The sequence below is a fragment of the Myotis yumanensis genome, unplaced genomic scaffold, assembly GCF_028538775.1.
Source record: "Myotis yumanensis isolate MYYU_CA2020_CCGP unplaced genomic scaffold, mMyoYum1.0.hap1 SCAF_1, whole genome shotgun sequence".
Taxonomy (NCBI): Eukaryota; Metazoa; Chordata; class Mammalia; order Chiroptera; family Vespertilionidae; genus Myotis; species Myotis yumanensis.
The window spans coordinates 136,066,825-136,086,673 of NW_027223752.1; positions in this window are offsets into that span (position 1 = coordinate 136,066,825).

A 19,849-nucleotide genomic window follows, 5' to 3' on the forward strand; every position below is an offset into this window, starting at 1 on the left:
CACCCTGGTTCCCAGGATCCGCCTTGCCTGCGTCCCGTGTTTGAGATAGAAAAGCCAGACCACAGGCAACGTGGCACCCGGGGTACCAGGAGCCGCCTTGCCTATGGCCCTTGATGGTTATTTGAAAGCCGGACAACAGACAAGGCGGCACCCTGGGACCCAGGAGCTGCCTTGCCTGCAGCCCCTGATAGTGATTTGTAAGCCGGGTCGCAGACAAGGGGTGCCCCAAAGACCAAGGAGCCACCTTGCCTGTGGCTTTTGATTAAGATCTAGATCAGAAAGGAGGACAACAGGCAAGTCAGCTCCTGGGCATAAGGGTGCCACAGTGCCTGTGGCCCATGACTGAGATCAGAAAGCAGGACCACAGGCAAGGTGGCACACCGGGAAAAAGGTGCCGCCTTGCCTGCGGCCAGTGATTGTGATCATGATCAGAATGTAAGGCTTCAGGCAAGGTAACACCCCGGGTCCCAGGAGCTGCCTTGCATTGGTCCCATGATAGAGATAGGAAAGCCGGACCACAGGAAAGGTGGCACCCCGGGTCCCAGGAGCCGCCTTGCCTGTGGCCCATGATGGTGATTTGAAAGCCGGACCATAGGGTAGGTGGCACCCCGGGACAAAGGTGCCGCCTTAACTGCGGCCCGTGATTGAGATAGGAAAGCTGGAATAGAGGCAAGGTGGCACCCCGGGTCCCGAGAGCCTTCTAGGCTGTGGCCCATGATGGTGATTTGAATGACGGACCACAGGCAAGGTGGCAACCCGGCACCCAGGAGGTGCCTTGCCTGCTGCCATGATCATGATCTTGATCATGATCTGAAAGCAGGACCACAGGCACGGCGGCACCCCAGGACCCAATAGCCAATTTGCCTGTGGCCCATGATCATGATCATAATCAGAAAGCTGAGCTGAAGGTCAGGCAGAACCCTGGGTCCCAGGGGCCGCCTTGCCTGCGGCCCGTGATCATGATTTGAAAGCCGGACCACAGGCAAGGTGGCACCCCGGGACAAAGGGGCCGCCTTGCCTGGGGCCTGTGATCGTGATCTTGATTGGAAAGTAAGGCCTCAGGCAAGGCAACACCCTGGTTCCCAGGAGCCGCCTTGCCTGCGTCCCGTGTTTGAGATAGGAAAGCCAGACCACAGGCAACGTGGCACCCGGGGTACCAGGAGCCGCCTTGCCTGTGGCCCTTGATGGTTATTTGAAAGCCGGACCACAGACAAGGCGGCACCCCGGGACCCAGGACCTGCTGTGCCTTCAGCCGTGATCGAGATCATGAACGTGATTTAAAAGCAGTACCACAGGCTAGGGGGCACCCAGGGACACAAGGGAGCCGGTGATCTTGATCATGCTCAGAGGGCCGGCCTCAGGCACTGCGCCACACCGAGACCCAGGAGCTGCCTTGCCTCTGGCCCATGATAATGATAGTGATCTGAAAGCCTGGCCTCAGGCATGGGGGCACCCCGGGACCCAAAAGCCGCCTTGCCTGTGGCCCATGATTGTGATTTAGAAGCCGGGCTTCTGCCAAGGGGGTACCCCAGGACCCAGGAGCTGCTCTGCCTGCAGCCCGTGATTGAGATTGGAATGCATGACCACAGGCAAGGTGGAACCCCGGGACCCAGGAGCTGCCTTGCCTGTGGCCCTTGATGGTTATTTCAAAGCCAGACCACAGACAAGGCTGTACCGCGGGACCCAGGATCTGCAGTGCCTGCAGCCATTTTCGAGTTCATGAGCGTGATTTAAAAGCAGGACCACAGGCAAGGGGTCAGCCAGGGACACAAGGGAACCCGTGATCTTGATCATGCTCAGAGGGCCGGCCTCAGTCACTGCGCCACACCCGGACCCAGGAACAGCCTCGCCTCTAGCCCATTATCATGATCGTGATCTGAAAGCCTGGCCTCAGGCATGGGGCACCCCAGGTCCCAGGAGCTACCTTGCCTGTGGCCCATGATTGTGATTTAGATGCCAGGCTTCAGGCATGGGGGCACGCCACGACCCAGGAGCCGCTGTGCCTGCAGCCCGTGATTGAGATTGGAATGGACGACCACAGGCAAGGCGGAACTCCGGGACCCAGGAGCTGCCTTGCCTGCAGCCCCTGATAGTGATTTGAAAGCCAGGTCGCAGACAAGGGGTGCCCCACAGACCAAAGAGCCACCTTGCCTGTGGATTGTGATTAAGATCGAGATCAGAAAGGAGGAACACAAGCAAGTCAACTCATGGGCGCGAGGGTGCCACCCTGCCTGTGGCCCGTGATTGAGATCGGAAAGCCGGACCACCGGCAAGGTGGCAATCCGGGTTCCAGGAGCCGCCTTGCCTGAGGCCCACGATCGTGATTTGAAAGCCAGACCATAGGGTAGGTGGCACCCCGGGACAAAGGTGCCGCCTTAACTGCGGCCCATGATGGAGATAGGAAAGCCGGACAAGAGGCAAGGTGGCACCCCAGGTCCCGAGAGCCGTCTAGACTGTGGCCCATGATGGTGATTTGAATGACGGACCACAGGCAAGGTGGCAACCCGGCACCCAGGAGGTGCCTTGCCTGCTGCCACGATCGTGATCTTGATCATGATCTGAAAGTAGGACCACAGGCACCCCAGGACCCATCAGCCAACTTGCCTGTGGCCCATAATCATGATCATGATCAGAAAGCTGAGCTGAAGGTCAGGCAGAACCCTGGGTCCCAGGAGCCGCCTTGCCTGAGGCCCATGATCATGATTTGAAAGCCGGACCACAGGCAAGGTGGCACCCCGGGACAAAGGGGCCGCCTTGCCTGGGGCCTGTGATCGTGATCTTGATTGGAAAGTAAGGCCTCAGGCAAGGCAACACCCTGGTTCCCAGGAGCCGCCTTGCCTGCGTCCCGTGTTTGAGATAGGAAAGCCGGACCACAGGCAACGTGGCACCCGGGGTACCAGGAGCCGCCTTGCCTGTGGCCCTTGATGATTATTTGAAAGCCAGACCACAGACAAGGCGGCACCCCGGGACCCAGGAGCTGCTGTGCCTGCAGCCGTGATCGAGATCATCCTCGTGATTTAAAAGCAGGACCACAGGCTAGGAGACACCCAGGGACACAAGGGAGCCGGTGATCGTGATCATGCTCAGAGGGCCGGCCTCAGGCACTGCGCCACACCGAGACCCGGGAGCTGCCGTGCCTCTGGCCCATGATAATGATCATGATCTGAAAGCCTGGCCTCAGGCATGGGGGCACCCCGGGACCCAGGAGCCGCCTTGCCTGTGGCCCATGATTGTGATTTAGAAGCCGGGCTTCTGCCAAGGGGGCACCCCAGGACCCAGGAGCTGCTGTGCCTGCAGCCCGTGATTGAGATTGGAATTCATGACCACAGGCTAGGCGGAACCCCGGGACCCAGGAGCTGCCTTGCCTGCAGCGCCTGATAGTGATTTGTAAGCCGGGTCGCAGACAAGGGGTGCCCCAAAGACCAAGGAGCCACCTTGCCTGTGGCTTGTGATTAAGATCAAGATCAGAAAGGAGGACCGCAGGCAAGTCAGCTCCTGGGCATAAGGGTGCCACAGTGCCTGTGCCCATGACTGAGATCAGAGAGCAGGACGACAGGCAAGGTGGCACCCCGGGACAAAGGTGTCGCCTTGCCTGTGGCCGGTGATTGTGATCGTGATCAGAATGTAAGGCTTCAGGCAAGGTAACACCCCGGGTCCCAGGAGCCGCCTTGCATTCGTCCCATGATAGAGATAGGAAAGCCGGACCACAGGCAAGGTCGCAACCCGGGTCCCAGGAGCCCCTTGCCTGTAGCTCATGATGGTGATTTGAAAGCCAGACCACAGGCAAGGTGGCATCCTGGGACCCAGGAGGTGCCTGGCCTGCAGCCATGATGGTGATCTTGATCTTGATCTGAAAGCAGGACCACAGGCACGGCGGCACCCCAGGACCCATCAGCCTTCTTGCCTGTGGCCCCTGATCATGATCTTGATCAGAAAGCTGAGCTGAATGTCAGGCAGAACCCTGGGTCCCAGGAGCCGCCTTGCCTGTGGCCCATGATCGTGATTTGAAAGCTGGACCACAGGCAAGGTGGCACCCCGGGACAAATGGGCCGCCTTGCTTGGGCCTGTGGTCGTGATCTTGATTGGAATGTAAGGCCGCAGCAAGGCAACACCCTGGGTCAAAGGAGCCTCCTTGCCTGAATCAAGTGATTGTGATGGGAAAGCTGGACCACAGGCAAGGTGGCACCGAGGGACACAGGAGCAGGCTTGCCTGTAGCCCATGATGATGATTGCAGTCGGAAAGCCAGGATGCAGGCACCCTGGGTCCCAAGAGCCGCCTTGCCTGTGGTCCATGATCGTGATTTGAAAGCCTGAACACAGGCAAGGTGGCAGCCCAGGACAAAGGGGCCTCCTTGCCTGTGGCCTGTGATCGTGATCGTGATTGGAAAGTAAGGCCTCAGGCAAGGCAACACCCTGGTTCCCAGGATCCGCCTTGCCTGCGTCCCGTGTTTGAGATAGAAAAGCCAGACCACAGGCAACGTGGCACCCGGGGTACCAGGAGCCGCCTTGCCTATGGCCCTTGATGGTTATTTGAAAGCCGGACAACAGACAAGGCGGCACCCTGGGACCCAGGAGCTGCCTTGCCTGCAGCCCCTGATAGTGATTTGTAAGCCGGGTCGCAGACAAGGGGTGCCCCAAAGACCAAGGAGCCACCTTGCCTGTGGCTTTTGATTAAGATCTAGATCAGAAAGGAGGACAACAGGCAAGTCAGCTCCTGGGCATAAGGGTGCCACAGTGCCTGTGGCCCATGACTGAGATCAGAAAGCAGGACCACAGGCAAGGTGGCACACCGGGAAAAAGGTGCCGCCTTGCCTGCGGCCAGTGATTGTGATCATGATCAGAATGTAAGGCTTCAGGCAAGGTAACACCCCGGGTCCCAGGAGCTGCCTTGCATTGGTCCCATGATAGAGATAGGAAAGCCGGACCACAGGAAAGGTGGCACCCCGGGTCCCAGGAGCCGCCTTGCCTGTGGCCCATGATGGTGATTTGAAAGCCGGACCATAGGGTAGGTGGCACCCCGGGACAAAGGTGCCGCCTTAACTGCGGCCCGTGATTGAGATAGGAAAGCTGGAATAGAGGCAAGGTGGCACCCCGGGTCCCGAGAGCCTTCTAGGCTGTGGCCCATGATGGTGATTTGAATGACGGACCACAGGCAAGGTGGCAACCCGGCACCCAGGAGGTGCCTTGCCTGCTGCCATGATCATGATCTTGATCATGATCTGAAAGCAGGACCACAGGCACGGCGGCACCCCAGGACCCAATAGCCAATTTGCCTGTGGCCCATGATCATGATCATAATCAGAAAGCTGAGCTGAAGGTCAGGCAGAACCCTGGGTCCCAGGGGCCGCCTTGCCTGCGGCCCGTGATCATGATTTGAAAGCCGGACCACAGGCAAGGTGGCACCCCGGGACAAAGGGGCCGCCTTGCCTGGGGCCTGTGATCGTGATCTTGATTGGAAAGTAAGGCCTCAGGCAAGGCAACACCCTGGTTCCCAGGAGCCGCCTTGCCTGCGTCCCGTGTTTGAGATAGGAAAGCCAGACCACAGGCAACGTGGCACCCGGGGTACCAGGAGCCGCCTTGCCTGTGGCCCTTGATGGTTATTTGAAAGCCGGACCACAGACAAGGCGGAACCCCGGGACCCAGGACCTGCTGTGCCTTCAGCCGTGATCGAGATCATGAACGTGATTTAAAAGCAGTACCACAGGCTAGGGGGCACCCAGGGACACAAGGGAGCCGGTGATCTTGATCATGCTCAGAGGGCCGGCCTCAGGCACTGCGCCACACCGAGACCCAGGAGCTGCCTTGCCTCTGGCCCATGATAATGATAGTGATCTGAAAGCCTGGCCTCAGGCATGGGGGCACCCCGGGACCCAAAAGCCGCCTTGCCTGTGGCCCATGATTGTGATTTAGAAGCCGGGCTTCTGCCAAGGGGGTACCCCAGGACCCAGGAGCTGCTCTGCCTGCAGCCCGTGATTGAGATTGGAATGCATGACCACAGGCAAGGCGGAACCCCGGGACCCAGGAGCTGCCTTGCCTGTGGCCCTTGATGGTTATTTCAAAGCCAGACCACAGACAAGGCTGTACCGCGGGACCCAGGATCTGCAGTGCCTGCAGCCATTTTCGAGTTCATGAGCGTGATTTAAAAGCAGGACCACAGGCAAGGGGTCAGCCAGGGACACAAGGGAACCCGTGATCTTGATCATGCTCAGAGGGCCGGCCTCAGTCACTGCGCCACACCCGGACCCAGGAACAGCCTCGCCTCTAGCCCATTATCATGATCGTGATCTGAAAGCCTGGCCTCAGGCATGGGGCACCCCAGGTCCCAGGAGCTACCTTGCCTGTGGCCCATGATTGTGATTTAGATGCCAGGCTTCAGGCATGGGGGCACGCCACGACCCAGGAGCCGCTGTGCCTGCAGCCCGTGATTGAGATTGGAATGGACGACCACAGGCAAGGCGGAACTCCGGGACCCAGGAGCTGCCTTGCCTGCAGCCCCTGATAGTGATTTGAAAGCCAGGTCGCAGACAAGGGGTGCCCCACAGACCAAAGAGCCACCTTGCCTGTGGATTGTGATTAAGATCGAGATCAGAAAGGAGGAACACAAGCAAGTCAACTCATGGGCGCGAGGGTGCCACCCTGCCTGTGGCCCGTGATTGAGATCGGAAAGCCGGACCACCGGCAAGGTGGCAATCCGGGTTCCAGGAGCCGCCTTGCCTGAGGCCCACGATCGTGATTTGAAAGCCAGACCATAGGGTAGGTGGCACCCCGGGACAAAGGTGCCGCCTTAACTGCGGCCCATGATGGAGATAGGAAAGCCGGACAAGAGGCAAGGTGGCACCCCAGGTCCCGAGAGCCGTCTAGCCTGTGGCCCATGATGGTGATTTGAATGACGGACCACAGGCAAGGTGGCAACCCGGCACCCAGGAGGTGCCTTGCCTGCTGCCACGATCGTGATCTTGATCATGATCTGAAAGTAGGACCACAGGCACCCCAGGACCCATCAGCCAACTTGCCTGTGGCCCATAATCATGATCATGATCAGAAAGCTGAGCTGAAGGTCAGGCAGAACCCTGGGTCCCAGGAGCCGCCTTGCCTGAGGCCCATGATCATGATTTGAAAGCCGGACCACAGGCAAGGTGGCACCCCGGGACAAAGGGGCCGCCTTGCCTGGGGCCTGTGATCGTGATCTTGATTGGAAAGTAAGGCCTCAGGCAAGGCAACACCCTGGTTCCCAGGAGCCGCCTTGCCTGCGTCCCGTGTTTGAGATAGGAAAGCCGGACCACAGGCAACGTGGCACCCGGGGTACCAGGAGCCGCCTTGCCTGTGGCCCTTGATGATTATTTGAAAGCCAGACCACAGACAAGGCGGCACCCCGGGACCCAGGAGCTGCTGTGCCTGCAGCCGTGATCGAGATCATCCTCGTGATTTAAAAGCAGGACCACAGGCTAGGAGGCACCCAGGGACACAAGGGAGCCGGTGATCGTGATCATGCTCAGAGGGCCGGCCTCAGGCACTGCGCCACACCGAGACCCGGGAGCTGCCGTGCCTCTGGCCCATGATAATGATCATGATCTGAAAGCCTGGCCTCAGGCATGGGGGCACCCCGGGACCCAGGAGCCGCCTTGCCTGTGGCCCATGATTGTGATTTAGAAGCCGGGCTTCTGCCAAGGGGGCACCCCAGGACCCAGGAGCTGCTGTGCCTGCAGCCCGTGATTGAGATTGGAATTCATGACCACAGGCTAGGCGGAACCCCGGGACCCAGGAGCTGCCTTGCCTGCAGCGCCTGATAGTGATTTGTAAGCCGGGTCGCAGACAAGGGGTGCCCCAAAGACCAAGGAGCCACCTTGCCTGTGGCTTGTGATTAAGATCAAGATCAGAAAGGAGGACCGCAGGCAAGTCAGCTCCTGGGCATAAGGGTGCCACAGTGCCTGTGCCCATGACTGAGATCAGAGAGCAGGACGACAGGCAAGGTGGCACCCCGGGACAAAGGTGTCGCCTTGCCTGTGGCCGGTGATTGTGATCGTGATCAGAATGTAAGGCTTCAGGCAAGGTAACACCCCGGGTCCCAGGAGCCGCCTTGCATTCGTCCCATGATAGAGATAGGAAAGCCGGACCACAGGCAAGGTCGCAACCCGGGTCCCAGGAGCCCCTTGCCTGTAGCTCATGATGGTGATTTGAAAGCCAGACCACAGGCAAGGTGGCATCCTGGGACCCAGGAGGTGCCTGGCCTGCAGCCATGATGGTGATCTTGATCTTGATCTGAAAGCAGGACCACAGGCACGGCGGCACCCCAGGACCCATCAGCCTTCTTGCCTGTGGCCCCTGATCATGATCTTGATCAGAAAGCTGAGCTGAATGTCAGGCAGAACCCTGGGTCCCAGGAGCCGCCTTGCCTGTGGCCCATGATCGTGATTTGAAAGCTGGATCACAGGCAAGGTGGCACCCCGGGACAAATGGGCCGCCTTGCTTGGGCCTGTGGTCGTGATCTTGATTGGAATGTAAGGCCGCAGCAAGGCAACACCCTGGGTCAAAGGAGCCTCCTTGCCTGAATCAAGTGATTGTGATGGGAAAGCTGGACCACAGGCAAGGTGGCACCGAGGGACACAGGAGCAGGCTTGCCTGTAGCCCATGATGATGATTGCAGTCGGAAAGCCAGGATGCAGGCACCCTGGGTCCCAAGAGCCGCCTTGCCTGTGGTCCATGATCGTGATTTGAAAGCCTGAACACAGGCAAGGTGGCAGCCCAGGACAAAGGGGCCTCCTTGCCTGTGGCCTGTGATCGTGATCGTGATTGGAAAGTAAGGCCTCAGGCAAGGCAACACCCTGGTTCCCAGGATCCGCCTTGCCTGCGTCCCGTGTTTGAGATAGAAAAGCCAGACCACAGGCAACGTGGCACCCGGGGTACCAGGAGCCGCCTTGCCTATGGCCCTTGATGGTTATTTGAAAGCCGGACAACAGACAAGGCGGCACCCTGGGACCCAGGAGCTGCCTTGCCTGCAGCCCCTGATAGTGATTTGTAAGCCGGGTCGCAGACAAGGGGTGCCCCAAAGACCAAGGAGCCACCTTGCCTGTGGCTTTTGATTAAGATCTAGATCAGAAAGGAGGACAACAGGCAAGTCAGCTCCTGGGCATAAGGGTGCCACAGTGCCTGTGGCCCATGACTGAGATCAGAAAGCAGGACCACAGGCAAGGTGGCACACCGGGAAAAAGGTGCCGCCTTGCCTGCGGCCAGTGATTGTGATCATGATCAGAATGTAAGGCTTCAGGCAAGGTAACACCCCGGGTCCCAGGAGCTGCCTTGCATTGGTCCCATGATAGAGATAGGAAAGCCGGACCACAGGAAAGGTGGCACCCCGGGTCCCAGGAGCCGCCTTGCCTGTGGCCCATGATGGTGATTTGAAAGCCGGACCATAGGGTAGGTGGCACCCCGGGACAAAGGTGCCGCCTTAACTGCGGCCCGTGATTGAGATAGGAAAGCTGGAATAGAGGCAAGGTGGCACCCCGGGTCCCGAGAGCCTTCTAGGCTGTGGCCCATGATGGTGATTTGAATGACGGACCACAGGCAAGGTGGCAACCCGGCACCCAGGAGGTGCCTTGCCTGCTGCCATGATCATGATCTTGATCATGATCTGAAAGCAGGACCACAGGCACGGCGGCACCCCAGGACCCAATAGCCAATTTGCCTGTGGCCCATGATCATGATCATAATCAGAAAGCTGAGCTGAAGGTCAGGCAGAACCCTGGGTCCCAGGGGCCGCCTTGCCTGCGGCCCGTGATCATGATTTGAAAGCCGGACCACAGGCAAGGTGGCACCCCGGGACAAAGGGGCCGCCTTGCCTGGGGCCTGTGATCGTGATCTTGATTGGAAAGTAAGGCCTCAGGCAAGGCAACACCCTGGTTCCCAGGAGCCGCCTTGCCTGCGTCCTGTGTTTGAGATAGGAAAGCCAGACCACAGGCAACGTGGCACCCGGGGTACCAGGAGCCGCCTTGCCTGTGGCCCTTGATGGTTATTTGAAAGCCGGACCACAGACAAGGCGGAACCCCGGGACCCAGGACCTGCTGTGCCTTCAGCCGTGATCGAGATCATGAACGTGATTTAAAAGCAGTACCACAGGCTAGGGGGCACCCAGGGACACAAGGGAGCCGGTGATCTTGATCATGCTCAGAGGGCCGGCCTCAGGCACTGCGCCACACCGAGACCCAGGAGCTGCCTTGCCTCTGGCCCATGATAATGATAGTGATCTGAAAGCCTGGCCTCAGGCATGGGGGCACCCCGGGACCCAAAAGCCGCCTTGCCTGTGGCCCATGATTGTGATTTAGAAGCCGGGCTTCTGCCAAGGGGGTACCCCAGGACCCAGGAGCTGCTCTGCCTGCAGCCCGTGATTGAGATTGGAATGCATGACCACAGGCAAGGCGGAACCCCGGGACCCAGGAGCTGCCTTGCCTGTGGCCCTTGATGGTTATTTCAAAGCCAGACCACAGACAAGGCTGTACCGCGGGACCCAGGATCTGCAGTGCCTGCAGCCATTTTCGAGTTCATGAGCGTGATTTAAAAGCAGGACCACAGGCAAGGGGTCAGCCAGGGACACAAGGGAACCCGTGATCTTGATCATGCTCAGAGGGCCGGCCTCAGTCACTGCGCCACACCCGGACCCAGGAACAGCCTCGCCTCTAGCCCATTATCATGATCGTGATCTGAAAGCCTGGCCTCAGGCATGGGGCACCCCAGGTCCCAGGAGCTACCTTGCCTGTGGCCCATGATTGTGATTTAGATGCCAGGCTTCAGGCATGGGGGCACGCCACGACCCAGGAGCCGCTGTGCCTGCAGCCCGTGATTGAGATTGGAATGGACGACCACAGGCAAGGCGGAACTCCGGGACCCAGGAGCTGCCTTGCCTGCAGCCCCTGATAGTGATTTGAAAGCCAGGTCGCAGACAAGGGGTGCCCCACAGACCAAAGAGCCACCTTGCCTGTGGATTGTGATTAAGATCGAGATCAGAAAGGAGGAACACAAGCAAGTCAACTCATGGGCGCGAGGGTGCCACCCTGCCTGTGGCCCGTGATTGAGATCGGAAAGCCGGACCACCGGCAAGGTGGCAATCCGGGTTCCAGGAGCCGCCTTGCCTGAGGCCCACGATCGTGATTTGAAAGCCAGACCATAGGGTAGGTGGCACCCCGGGACAAAGGTGCCGCCTTAACTGCGGCCCATGATGGAGATAGGAAAGCCGGACAAGAGGCAAGGTGGCACCCCAGGTCCCGAGAGCCGTCTAGCCTGTGGCCCATGATGGTGATTTGAATGACGGACCACAGGCAAGGTGGCAACCCGGCACCCAGGAGGTGCCTTGCCTGCTGCCACGATCGTGATCTTGATCATGATCTGAAAGTAGGACCACAGGCACCCCAGGACCCATCAGCCAACTTGCCTGTGGCCCATAATCATGATCATGATCAGAAAGCTGAGCTGAAGGTCAGGCAGAACCCTGGGTCCCAGGAGCTGCCTTGCCTGAGGCCCATGATCATGATTTGAAAGCCGGACCACAGGCAAGGTGGCACCCCGGGACAAAGGGGCCGCCTTGCCTGGGGCCTGTGATCGTGATCTTGATTGGAAAGTAAGGCCTCAGGCAAGGCAACACCCTGGTTCCCAGGAGCCGCCTTGCCTGCGTCCCGTGTTTGAGATAGGAAAGCCGGACCACAGGCAACGTGGCACCCGGGGTACCAGGAGCCGCCTTGCCTGTGGCCCTTGATGATTATTTGAAAGCCAGACCACAGACAAGGTGGCACCCCGGGACCCAGGAGCTGCTGTGCCTGCAGCCGTGATCGAGATCATCCTCGTGATTTAAAAGCAGGACCACAGGCTAGGAGGCACCCAGGGACACAAGGGAGCCGGTGATCGTGATCATGCTCAGAGGGCCGGCCTCAGGCACTGCGCCACACCGAGACCCGGGAGCTGCCGTGCCTCTGGCCCATGATAATGATCATGATCTGAAAGCCTGGCCTCAGGCATGGGGGCACCCCGGGACCCAGGAGCCGCCTTGCCTGTGGCCCATGATTGTGATTTAGAAGCCGGGCTTCTGCCAAGGGGGCACCCCAGGACCCAGGAGCTGCTGTGCCTGCAGCCCGTGATTGAGATTGGAATTCATGACCACAGGCTAGGCGGAACCCCGGGACCCAGGAGCTGCCTTGCCTGCAGCGCCTGATAGTGATTTGTAAGCCGGGTCGCAGACAAGGGGTGCCCCAAAGACCAAGGAGCCACCTTGCCTGTGGCTTGTGATTAAGATCAAGATCAGAAAGGAGGACCGCAGGCAAGTCAGCTCCTGGGCATAAGGGTGCCACAGTGCCTGTGCCCATGACTGAGATCAGAGAGCAGGACGACAGGCAAGGTGGCACCCCGGGACAAAGGTGTCGCCTTGCCTGTGGCCGGTGATTGTGATCGTGATCAGAATGTAAGGCTTCAGGCAAGGTAACACCCCGGGTCCCAGGAGCCGCCTTGCATTCGTCCCATGATAGAGATAGGAAAGCCGGACCACAGGCAAGGTCGCAACCCGGGTCCCAGGAGCCCCTTGCCTGTAGCTCATGATGGTGATTTGAAAGCCAGACCACAGGCAAGGTGGCATCCTGGGACCCAGGAGGTGCCTGGCCTGCAGCCATGATGGTGATCTTGATCTTGATCTGAAAGCAGGACCACAGGCACGGCGGCACCCCAGGACCCATCAGCCTTCTTGCCTGTGGCCCCTGATCATGATCTTGATCAGAAAGCTGAGCTGAATGTCAGGCAGAACCCTGGGTCCCAGGAGCCGCCTTGCCTGTGGCCCATGATCGTGATTTGAAAGCTGGACCACAGGCAAGGTGGCACCCCGGGACAAATGGGCCGCCTTGCTTGGGCCTGTGGTCGTGATCTTGATTGGAATGTAAGGCCGCAGCAAGGCAACACCCTGGGTCAAAGGAGCCTCCTTGCCTGAATCAAGTGATTGTGATGGGAAAGCTGGACCACAGGCAAGGTGGCACCGAGGGACACAGGAGCAGGCTTGCCTGTAGCCCATGATGATGATTGCAGTCGGAAAGCCAGGATGCAGGCACCCTGGGTCCCAAGAGCCGCCTTGCCTGTGGTCCATGATCGTGATTTGAAAGCCTGAACACAGGCAAGGTGGCAGCCCAGGACAAAGGGGCCTCCTTGCCTGTGGCCTGTGATCGTGATCGTGATTGGAAAGTAAGGCCTCAGGCAAGGCAACACCCTGGTTCCCAGGATCCGCCTTGCCTGCGTCCCGTGTTTGAGATAGAAAAGCCAGACCACAGGCAACGTGGCACCCGGGGTACCAGGAGCCGCCTTGCCTATGGCCCTTGATGGTTATTTGAAAGCCGGACAACAGACAAGGCGGCACCCTGGGACCCAGGAGCTGCCTTGCCTGCAGCCCCTGATAGTGATTTGTAAGCCGGGTCGCAGACAAGGGGTGCCCCAAAGACCAAGGAGCCACCTTGCCTGTGGCTTTTGATTAAGATCTAGATCAGAAAGGAGGACAACAGGCAAGTCAGCTCCTGGGCATAAGGGTGCCACAGTGCCTGTGGCCCATGACTGAGATCAGAAAGCAGGACCACAGGCAAGGTGGCACACCGGGAAAAAGGTGCCGCCTTGCCTGCGGCCAGTGATTGTGATCATGATCAGAATGTAAGGCTTCAGGCAAGGTAACACCCCGGGTCCCAGGAGCTGCCTTGCATTGGTCCCATGATAGAGATAGGAAAGCCGGACCACAGGAAAGGTGGCACCCCGGGTCCCAGGAGCCGCCTTGCCTGTGGCCCATGATGGTGATTTGAAAGCCGGACCATAGGGTAGGTGGCACCCCGGGACAAAGGTGCCGCCTTAACTGCGGCCCGTGATTGAGATAGGAAAGCTGGAATAGAGGCAAGGTGGCACCCCGGGTCCCGAGAGCCTTCTAGGCTGTGGCCCATGATGGTGATTTGAATGACGGACCACAGGCAAGGTGGCAACCCGGCACCCAGGAGGTGCCTTGCCTGCTGCCATGATCATGATCTTGATCATGATCTGAAAGCAGGACCACAGGCACGGCGGCACCCCAGGACCCAATAGCCAATTTGCCTGTGGCCCATGATCATGATCATAATCAGAAAGCTGAGCTGAAGGTCAGGCAGAACCCTGGGTCCCAGGGGCCGCCTTGCCTGCGGCCCGTGATCATGATTTGAAAGCCGGACCACAGGCAAGGTGGCACCCCGGGACAAAGGGGCCGCCTTGCCTGGGGCCTGTGATCGTGATCTTGATTGGAAAGTAAGGCCTCAGGCAAGGCAACACCCTGGTTCCCAGGAGCCGCCTTGCCTGCGTCCCGTGTTTGAGATAGGAAAGCCAGACCACAGGCAACGTGGCACCCGGGGTACCAGGAGCCGCCTTGCCTGTGGCCCTTGATGGTTATTTGAAAGCCGGACCACAGACAAGGCGGAACCCCGGGACCCAGGACCTGCTGTGCCTTCAGCCGTGATCGAGATCATGAACGTGATTTAAAAGCAGTACCACAGGCTAGGGGGCACCCAGGGACACAAGGGAGCCGGTGATCTTGATCATGCTCAGAGGGCCGGCCTCAGGCACTGCGCCACACCGAGACCCAGGAGCTGCCTTGCCTCTGGCCCATGATAATGATAGTGATCTGAAAGCCTGGCCTCAGGCATGGGGGCACCCCGGGACCCAAAAGCCGCCTTGCCTGTGGCCCATGATTGTGATTTAGAAGCCGGGCTTCTGCCAAGGGGGTACCCCAGGACCCAGGAGCTGCTCTGCCTGCAGCCCGTGATTGAGATTGGAATGCATGACCACAGGCAAGGCGGAACCCCGGGACCCAGGAGCTGCCTTGCCTGTGGCCCTTGATGGTTATTTCAAAGCCAGACCACAGACAAGGCTGTACCGCGGGACCCAGGATCTGCAGTGCCTGCAGCCATTTTCGAGTTCATGAGCGTGATTTAAAAGCAGGACCACAGGCAAGGGGTCAGCCAGGGACACAAGGGAACCCGTGATCTTGATCATGCTCAGAGGGCCGGCCTCAGTCACTGCGCCACACCCGGACCCAGGAACAGCCTCGCCTCTAGCCCATTATCATGATCGTGATCTGAAAGCCTGGCCTCAGGCATGGGGCACCCCAGGTCCCAGGAGCTACCTTGCCTGTGGCCCATGATTGTGATTTAGATGCCAGGCTTCAGGCATGGGGGCACGCCACGACCCAGGAGCCGCTGTGCCTGCAGCCCGTGATTGAGATTGGAATGGACGACCACAGGCAAGGCGGAACTCCGGGACCCAGGAGCTGCCTTGCCTGCAGCCCCTGATAGTGATTTGAAAGCCAGGTCGCAGACAAGGGGTGCCCCACAGACCAAAGAGCCACCTTGCCTGTGGATTGTGATTAAGATCGAGATCAGAAAGGAGGAACACAAGCAAGTCAACTCATGGGCGCGAGGGTGCCACCCTGCCTGTGGCCCGTGATTGAGATCGGAAAGCCGGACCACCGGCAAGGTGGCAATCCGGGTTCCAGGAGCCGCCTTGCCTGAGGCCCACGATCGTGATTTGAAAGCCAGACCATAGGGTAGGTGGCACCCCGGGACAAAGGTGCCGCCTTAACTGCGGCCCATGATGGAGATAGGAAAGCCGGACAAGAGGCAAGGTGGCACCCCAGGTCCCGAGAGCCGTCTAGCCTGTGGCCCATGATGGTGATTTGAATGACGGACCACAGGCAAGGTGGCAACCCGGCACCCAGGAGGTGCCTTGCCTGCTGCCACGATCGTGATCTTGATCATGATCTGAAAGTAGGACCACAGGCACCCCAGGACCCATCAGCCAACTTGCCTGTGGCCCATAATCATGATCATGATCAGAAAGCTGAGCTGAAGGTCAGGCAGAACCCTGGGTCCCAGGAGCTGCCTTGCCTGAGGCCCATGATCATGATTTGAAAGCCGGACCACAGGCAAGGTGGCACCCCGGGACAAAGGGGCCGCCTTGCCTGGGGCCTGTGATCGTGATCTTGATTGGAAAGTAAGGCCTCAGGCAAGGCAACACCCTGGTTCCCAGGAGCCGCCTTGCCTGCGTCCCGTGTTTGAGATAGGAAAGCCGGACCACAGGCAACGTGGCACCCGGGGTACCAGGAGCCGCCTTGCCTGTGGCCCTTGATGATTATTTGAAAGCCAGACCACAGACAAGGTGGCACCCCGGGACCCAGGAGCTGCTGTGCCTGCAGCCGTGATCGAGATCATCCTCGTGATTTAAAAGCAGGACCACAGGCTAGGAGGCACCCAGGGACACAAGGGAGCCGGTGATCGTGATCATGCTCAGAGGGCCGGCCTCAGGCACTGCGCCACACCGAGACCCGGGAGCTGCCGTGCCTCTGGCCCATGATAATGATCATGATCTGAAAGCCTGGCCTCAGGCATGGGGGCACCCCGGGACCCAGGAGCCGCCTTGCCTGTGGCCCATGATTGTGATTTAGAAGCCGGGCTTCTGCCAAGGGGGCACCCCAGGACCCAGGAGCTGCTGTGCCTGCAGCCCGTGATTGAGATTGGAATTCATGACCACAGGCTAGGCGGAACCCCGGGACCCAGGAGCTGCCTTGCCTGCAGCGCCTGATAGTGATTTGTAAGCCGGGTCGCAGACAAGGGGTGCCCCAAAGACCAAGGAGCCACCTTGCCTGTGGCTTGTGATTAAGATCAAGATCAGAAAGGAGGACCGCAGGCAAGTCAGCTCCTGGGCATAAGGGTGCCACAGTGCCTGTGCCCATGACTGAGATCAGAGAGCAGGACGACAGGCAAGGTGGCACCCCGGGACAAAGGTGTCGCCTTGCCTGTGGCCGGTGATTGTGATCGTGATCAGAATGTAAGGCTTCAGGCAAGGTAACACCCCGGGTCCCAGGAGCCGCCTTGCATTCGTCCCATGATAGAGATAGGAAAGCCGGACCACAGGCAAGGTCGCAACCCGGGTCCCAGGAGCCCCTTGCCTGTAGCTCATGATGGTGATTTGAAAGCCAGACCACAGGCAAGGTGGCATCCTGGGACCCAGGAGGTGCCTGGCCTGCAGCCATGATGGTGATCTTGATCTTGATCTGAAAGCAGGACCACAGGCACGGCGGCACCCCAGGACCCATCAGCCTTCTTGCCTGTGGCCCCTGATCATGATCTTGATCAGAAAGCTGAGCTGAATGTCAGGCAGAACCCTGGGTCCCAGGAGCCGCCTTGCCTGTGGCCCATGATCGTGATTTGAAAGCTGGACCACAGGCAAGGTGGCACCCCGGGACAAATGGGCCGCCTTGCTTGGGCCTGTGGTCGTGATCTTGATTGGAATGTAAGGCCGCAGCAAGGCAACACCCTGGGTCAAAGGAGCCTCCTTGCCTGAATCAAGTGATTGTGATGGGAAAGCTGGACCACAGGCAAGGTGGCACCGAGGGACACAGGAGCAGGCTTGCCTGTAGCCCATGATGATGATTGCAGTCGGAAAGCCAGGATGCAGGCACCCTGGGTCCCAAGAGCCGCCTTGCCTGTGGTCCATGATCGTGATTTGAAAGCCTGAACACAGGCAAGGTGGCAGCCCAGGACAAAGGGGCCTCCTTGCCTGTGGCCTGTGATCGTGATCGTGATTGGAAAGTAAGGCCTCAGGCAAGGCAACACCCTGGTTCCCAGGATCCGCCTTGCCTGCGTCCCGTGTTTGAGATAGAAAAGCCAGACCACAGGCAACGTGGCACCCGGGGTACCAGGAGCCGCCTTGCCTATGGCCCTTGATGGTTATTTGAAAGCCGGACAACAGACAAGGCGGCACCCTGGGACCCAGGAGCTGCCTTGCCTGCAGCCCCTGATAGTGATTTGTAAGCCGGGTCGCAGACAAGGGGTGCCCCAAAGACCAAGGAGCCACCTTGCCTGTGGCTTTTGATTAAGATCTAGATCAGAAAGGAGGACAACAGGCAAGTCAGCTCCTGGGCATAAGGGTGCCACAGTGCCTGTGGCCCATGACTGAGATCAGAAAGCAGGACCACAGGCAAGGTGGCACACCGGGAAAAAGGTGCCGCCTTGCCTGCGGCCAGTGATTGTGATCATGATCAGAATGTAAGGCTTCAGGCAAGGTAACACCCCGGGTCCCAGGAGCTGCCTTGCATTGGTCCCATGATAGAGATAGGAAAGCCGGACCACAGGAAAGGTGGCACCCCGGGTCCCAGGAGCCGCCTTGCCTGTGGCCCATGATGGTGATTTGAAAGCCGGACCATAGGGTAGGTGGCACCCCGGGACAAAGGTGCCGCCTGAACTGCGGCCCGTGATTGAGATAGGAAAGCTGGAATAGAGGCAAGGTGGCACCCCGGGTCCCGAGAGCCTTCTAGGCTGTGGCCCATGATGGTGATTTGAATGACGGACCACAGGCAAGGTGGCAACCCGGCACCCAGGAGGTGCCTTGCCTGCTGCCATGATCATGATCTTGATCATGATCTGAAAGCAGGACCACAGGCACGGCGGCACCCCAGGACCCAATAGCCAATTTGCCTGTGGCCCATGATCATGATCATAATCAGAAAGCTGAGCTGAAGGTCAGGCAGAACCCTGGGTCCCAGGGGCCGCCTTGCCTGCGGCCCGTGATCATGATTTGAAAGCCGGACCACAGGCAAGGTGGCACCCCGGGACAAAGGGGCCGCCTTGCCTGGGGCCTGTGATCGTGATCTTGATTGGAAAGTAAGGCCTCAGGCAAGGCAACACCCTGGTTCCCAGGAGCCGCCTTGCCTGCGTCCCGTGTTTGAGATAGGAAAGCCAGACCACAGGCAACGTGGCACCCGGGGTACCAGGAGCCGCCTTGCCTGTGGCCCTTGATGGTTATTTGAAAGCCGGACCACAGACAAGGCGGAACCCCGGGACCCAGGACCTGCTGTGCCTTCAGCCGTGATCGAGATCATGAACGTGATTTAAAAGCAGTACCACAGGCTAGGGGGCACCCAGGGACACAAGGGAGCCGGTGATCTTGATCATGCTCAGAGGGCCGGCCTCAGGCACTGCGCCACACCGAGACCCAGGAGCTGCCTTGCCTCTGGCCCATGATAATGATAGTGATCTGAAAGCCTGGCCTCAGGCATGGGGGCACCCCGGGACCCAAAAGCCGCCTTGCCTGTGGCCCATGATTGTGATTTAGAAGCCGGGCTTCTGCCAAGGGGGTACCCCAGGACCCAGGAGCTGCTCTGCCTGCAGCCCGTGATTGAGATTGGAATGCATGACCACAGGCAAGGCGGAACCCCGGGACCCAGGAGCTGCCTTGCCTGTGGCCCTTGATGGTTATTTCAAAGCCAGACCACAGACAAGGCTGTACCGCGGGACCCAGGATCTGCAGTGCCTGCAGCCATTTTCGAGTTCATGAGCGTGATTTAAAAGCAGGACCACAGGCAAGGGGTCAGCCAGGGACACAAGGGAACCCGTGATCTTGATCATGCTCAGAGGGCCGGCCTCAGTCACTGCGCCACACCCGGACCCAGGAACAGCCTCGCCTCTAGCCCATTATCATGATCGTGATCTGAAAGCCTGGCCTCAGGCATGGGGCACCCCAGGTCCCAGGAGCTACCTTGCCTGTGGCCCATGATTGTGATTTAGATGCCAGGCTTCAGGCATGGGGGCACGCCACGACCCAGGAGCCGCTGTGCCTGCAGCCCGTGATTGAGATTGGAATGGACGACCACAGGCAAGGCGGAACTCCGGGACCCAGGAGCTGCCTTGCCTGCAGCCCCTGATAGTGATTTGAAAGCCAGGTCGCAGACAAGGGGTGCCCCACAGACCAAAGAGCCACCTTGCCTGTGGATTGTGATTAAGATCGAGATCAGAAAGGAGGAACACAAGCAAGTCAACTCATGGGC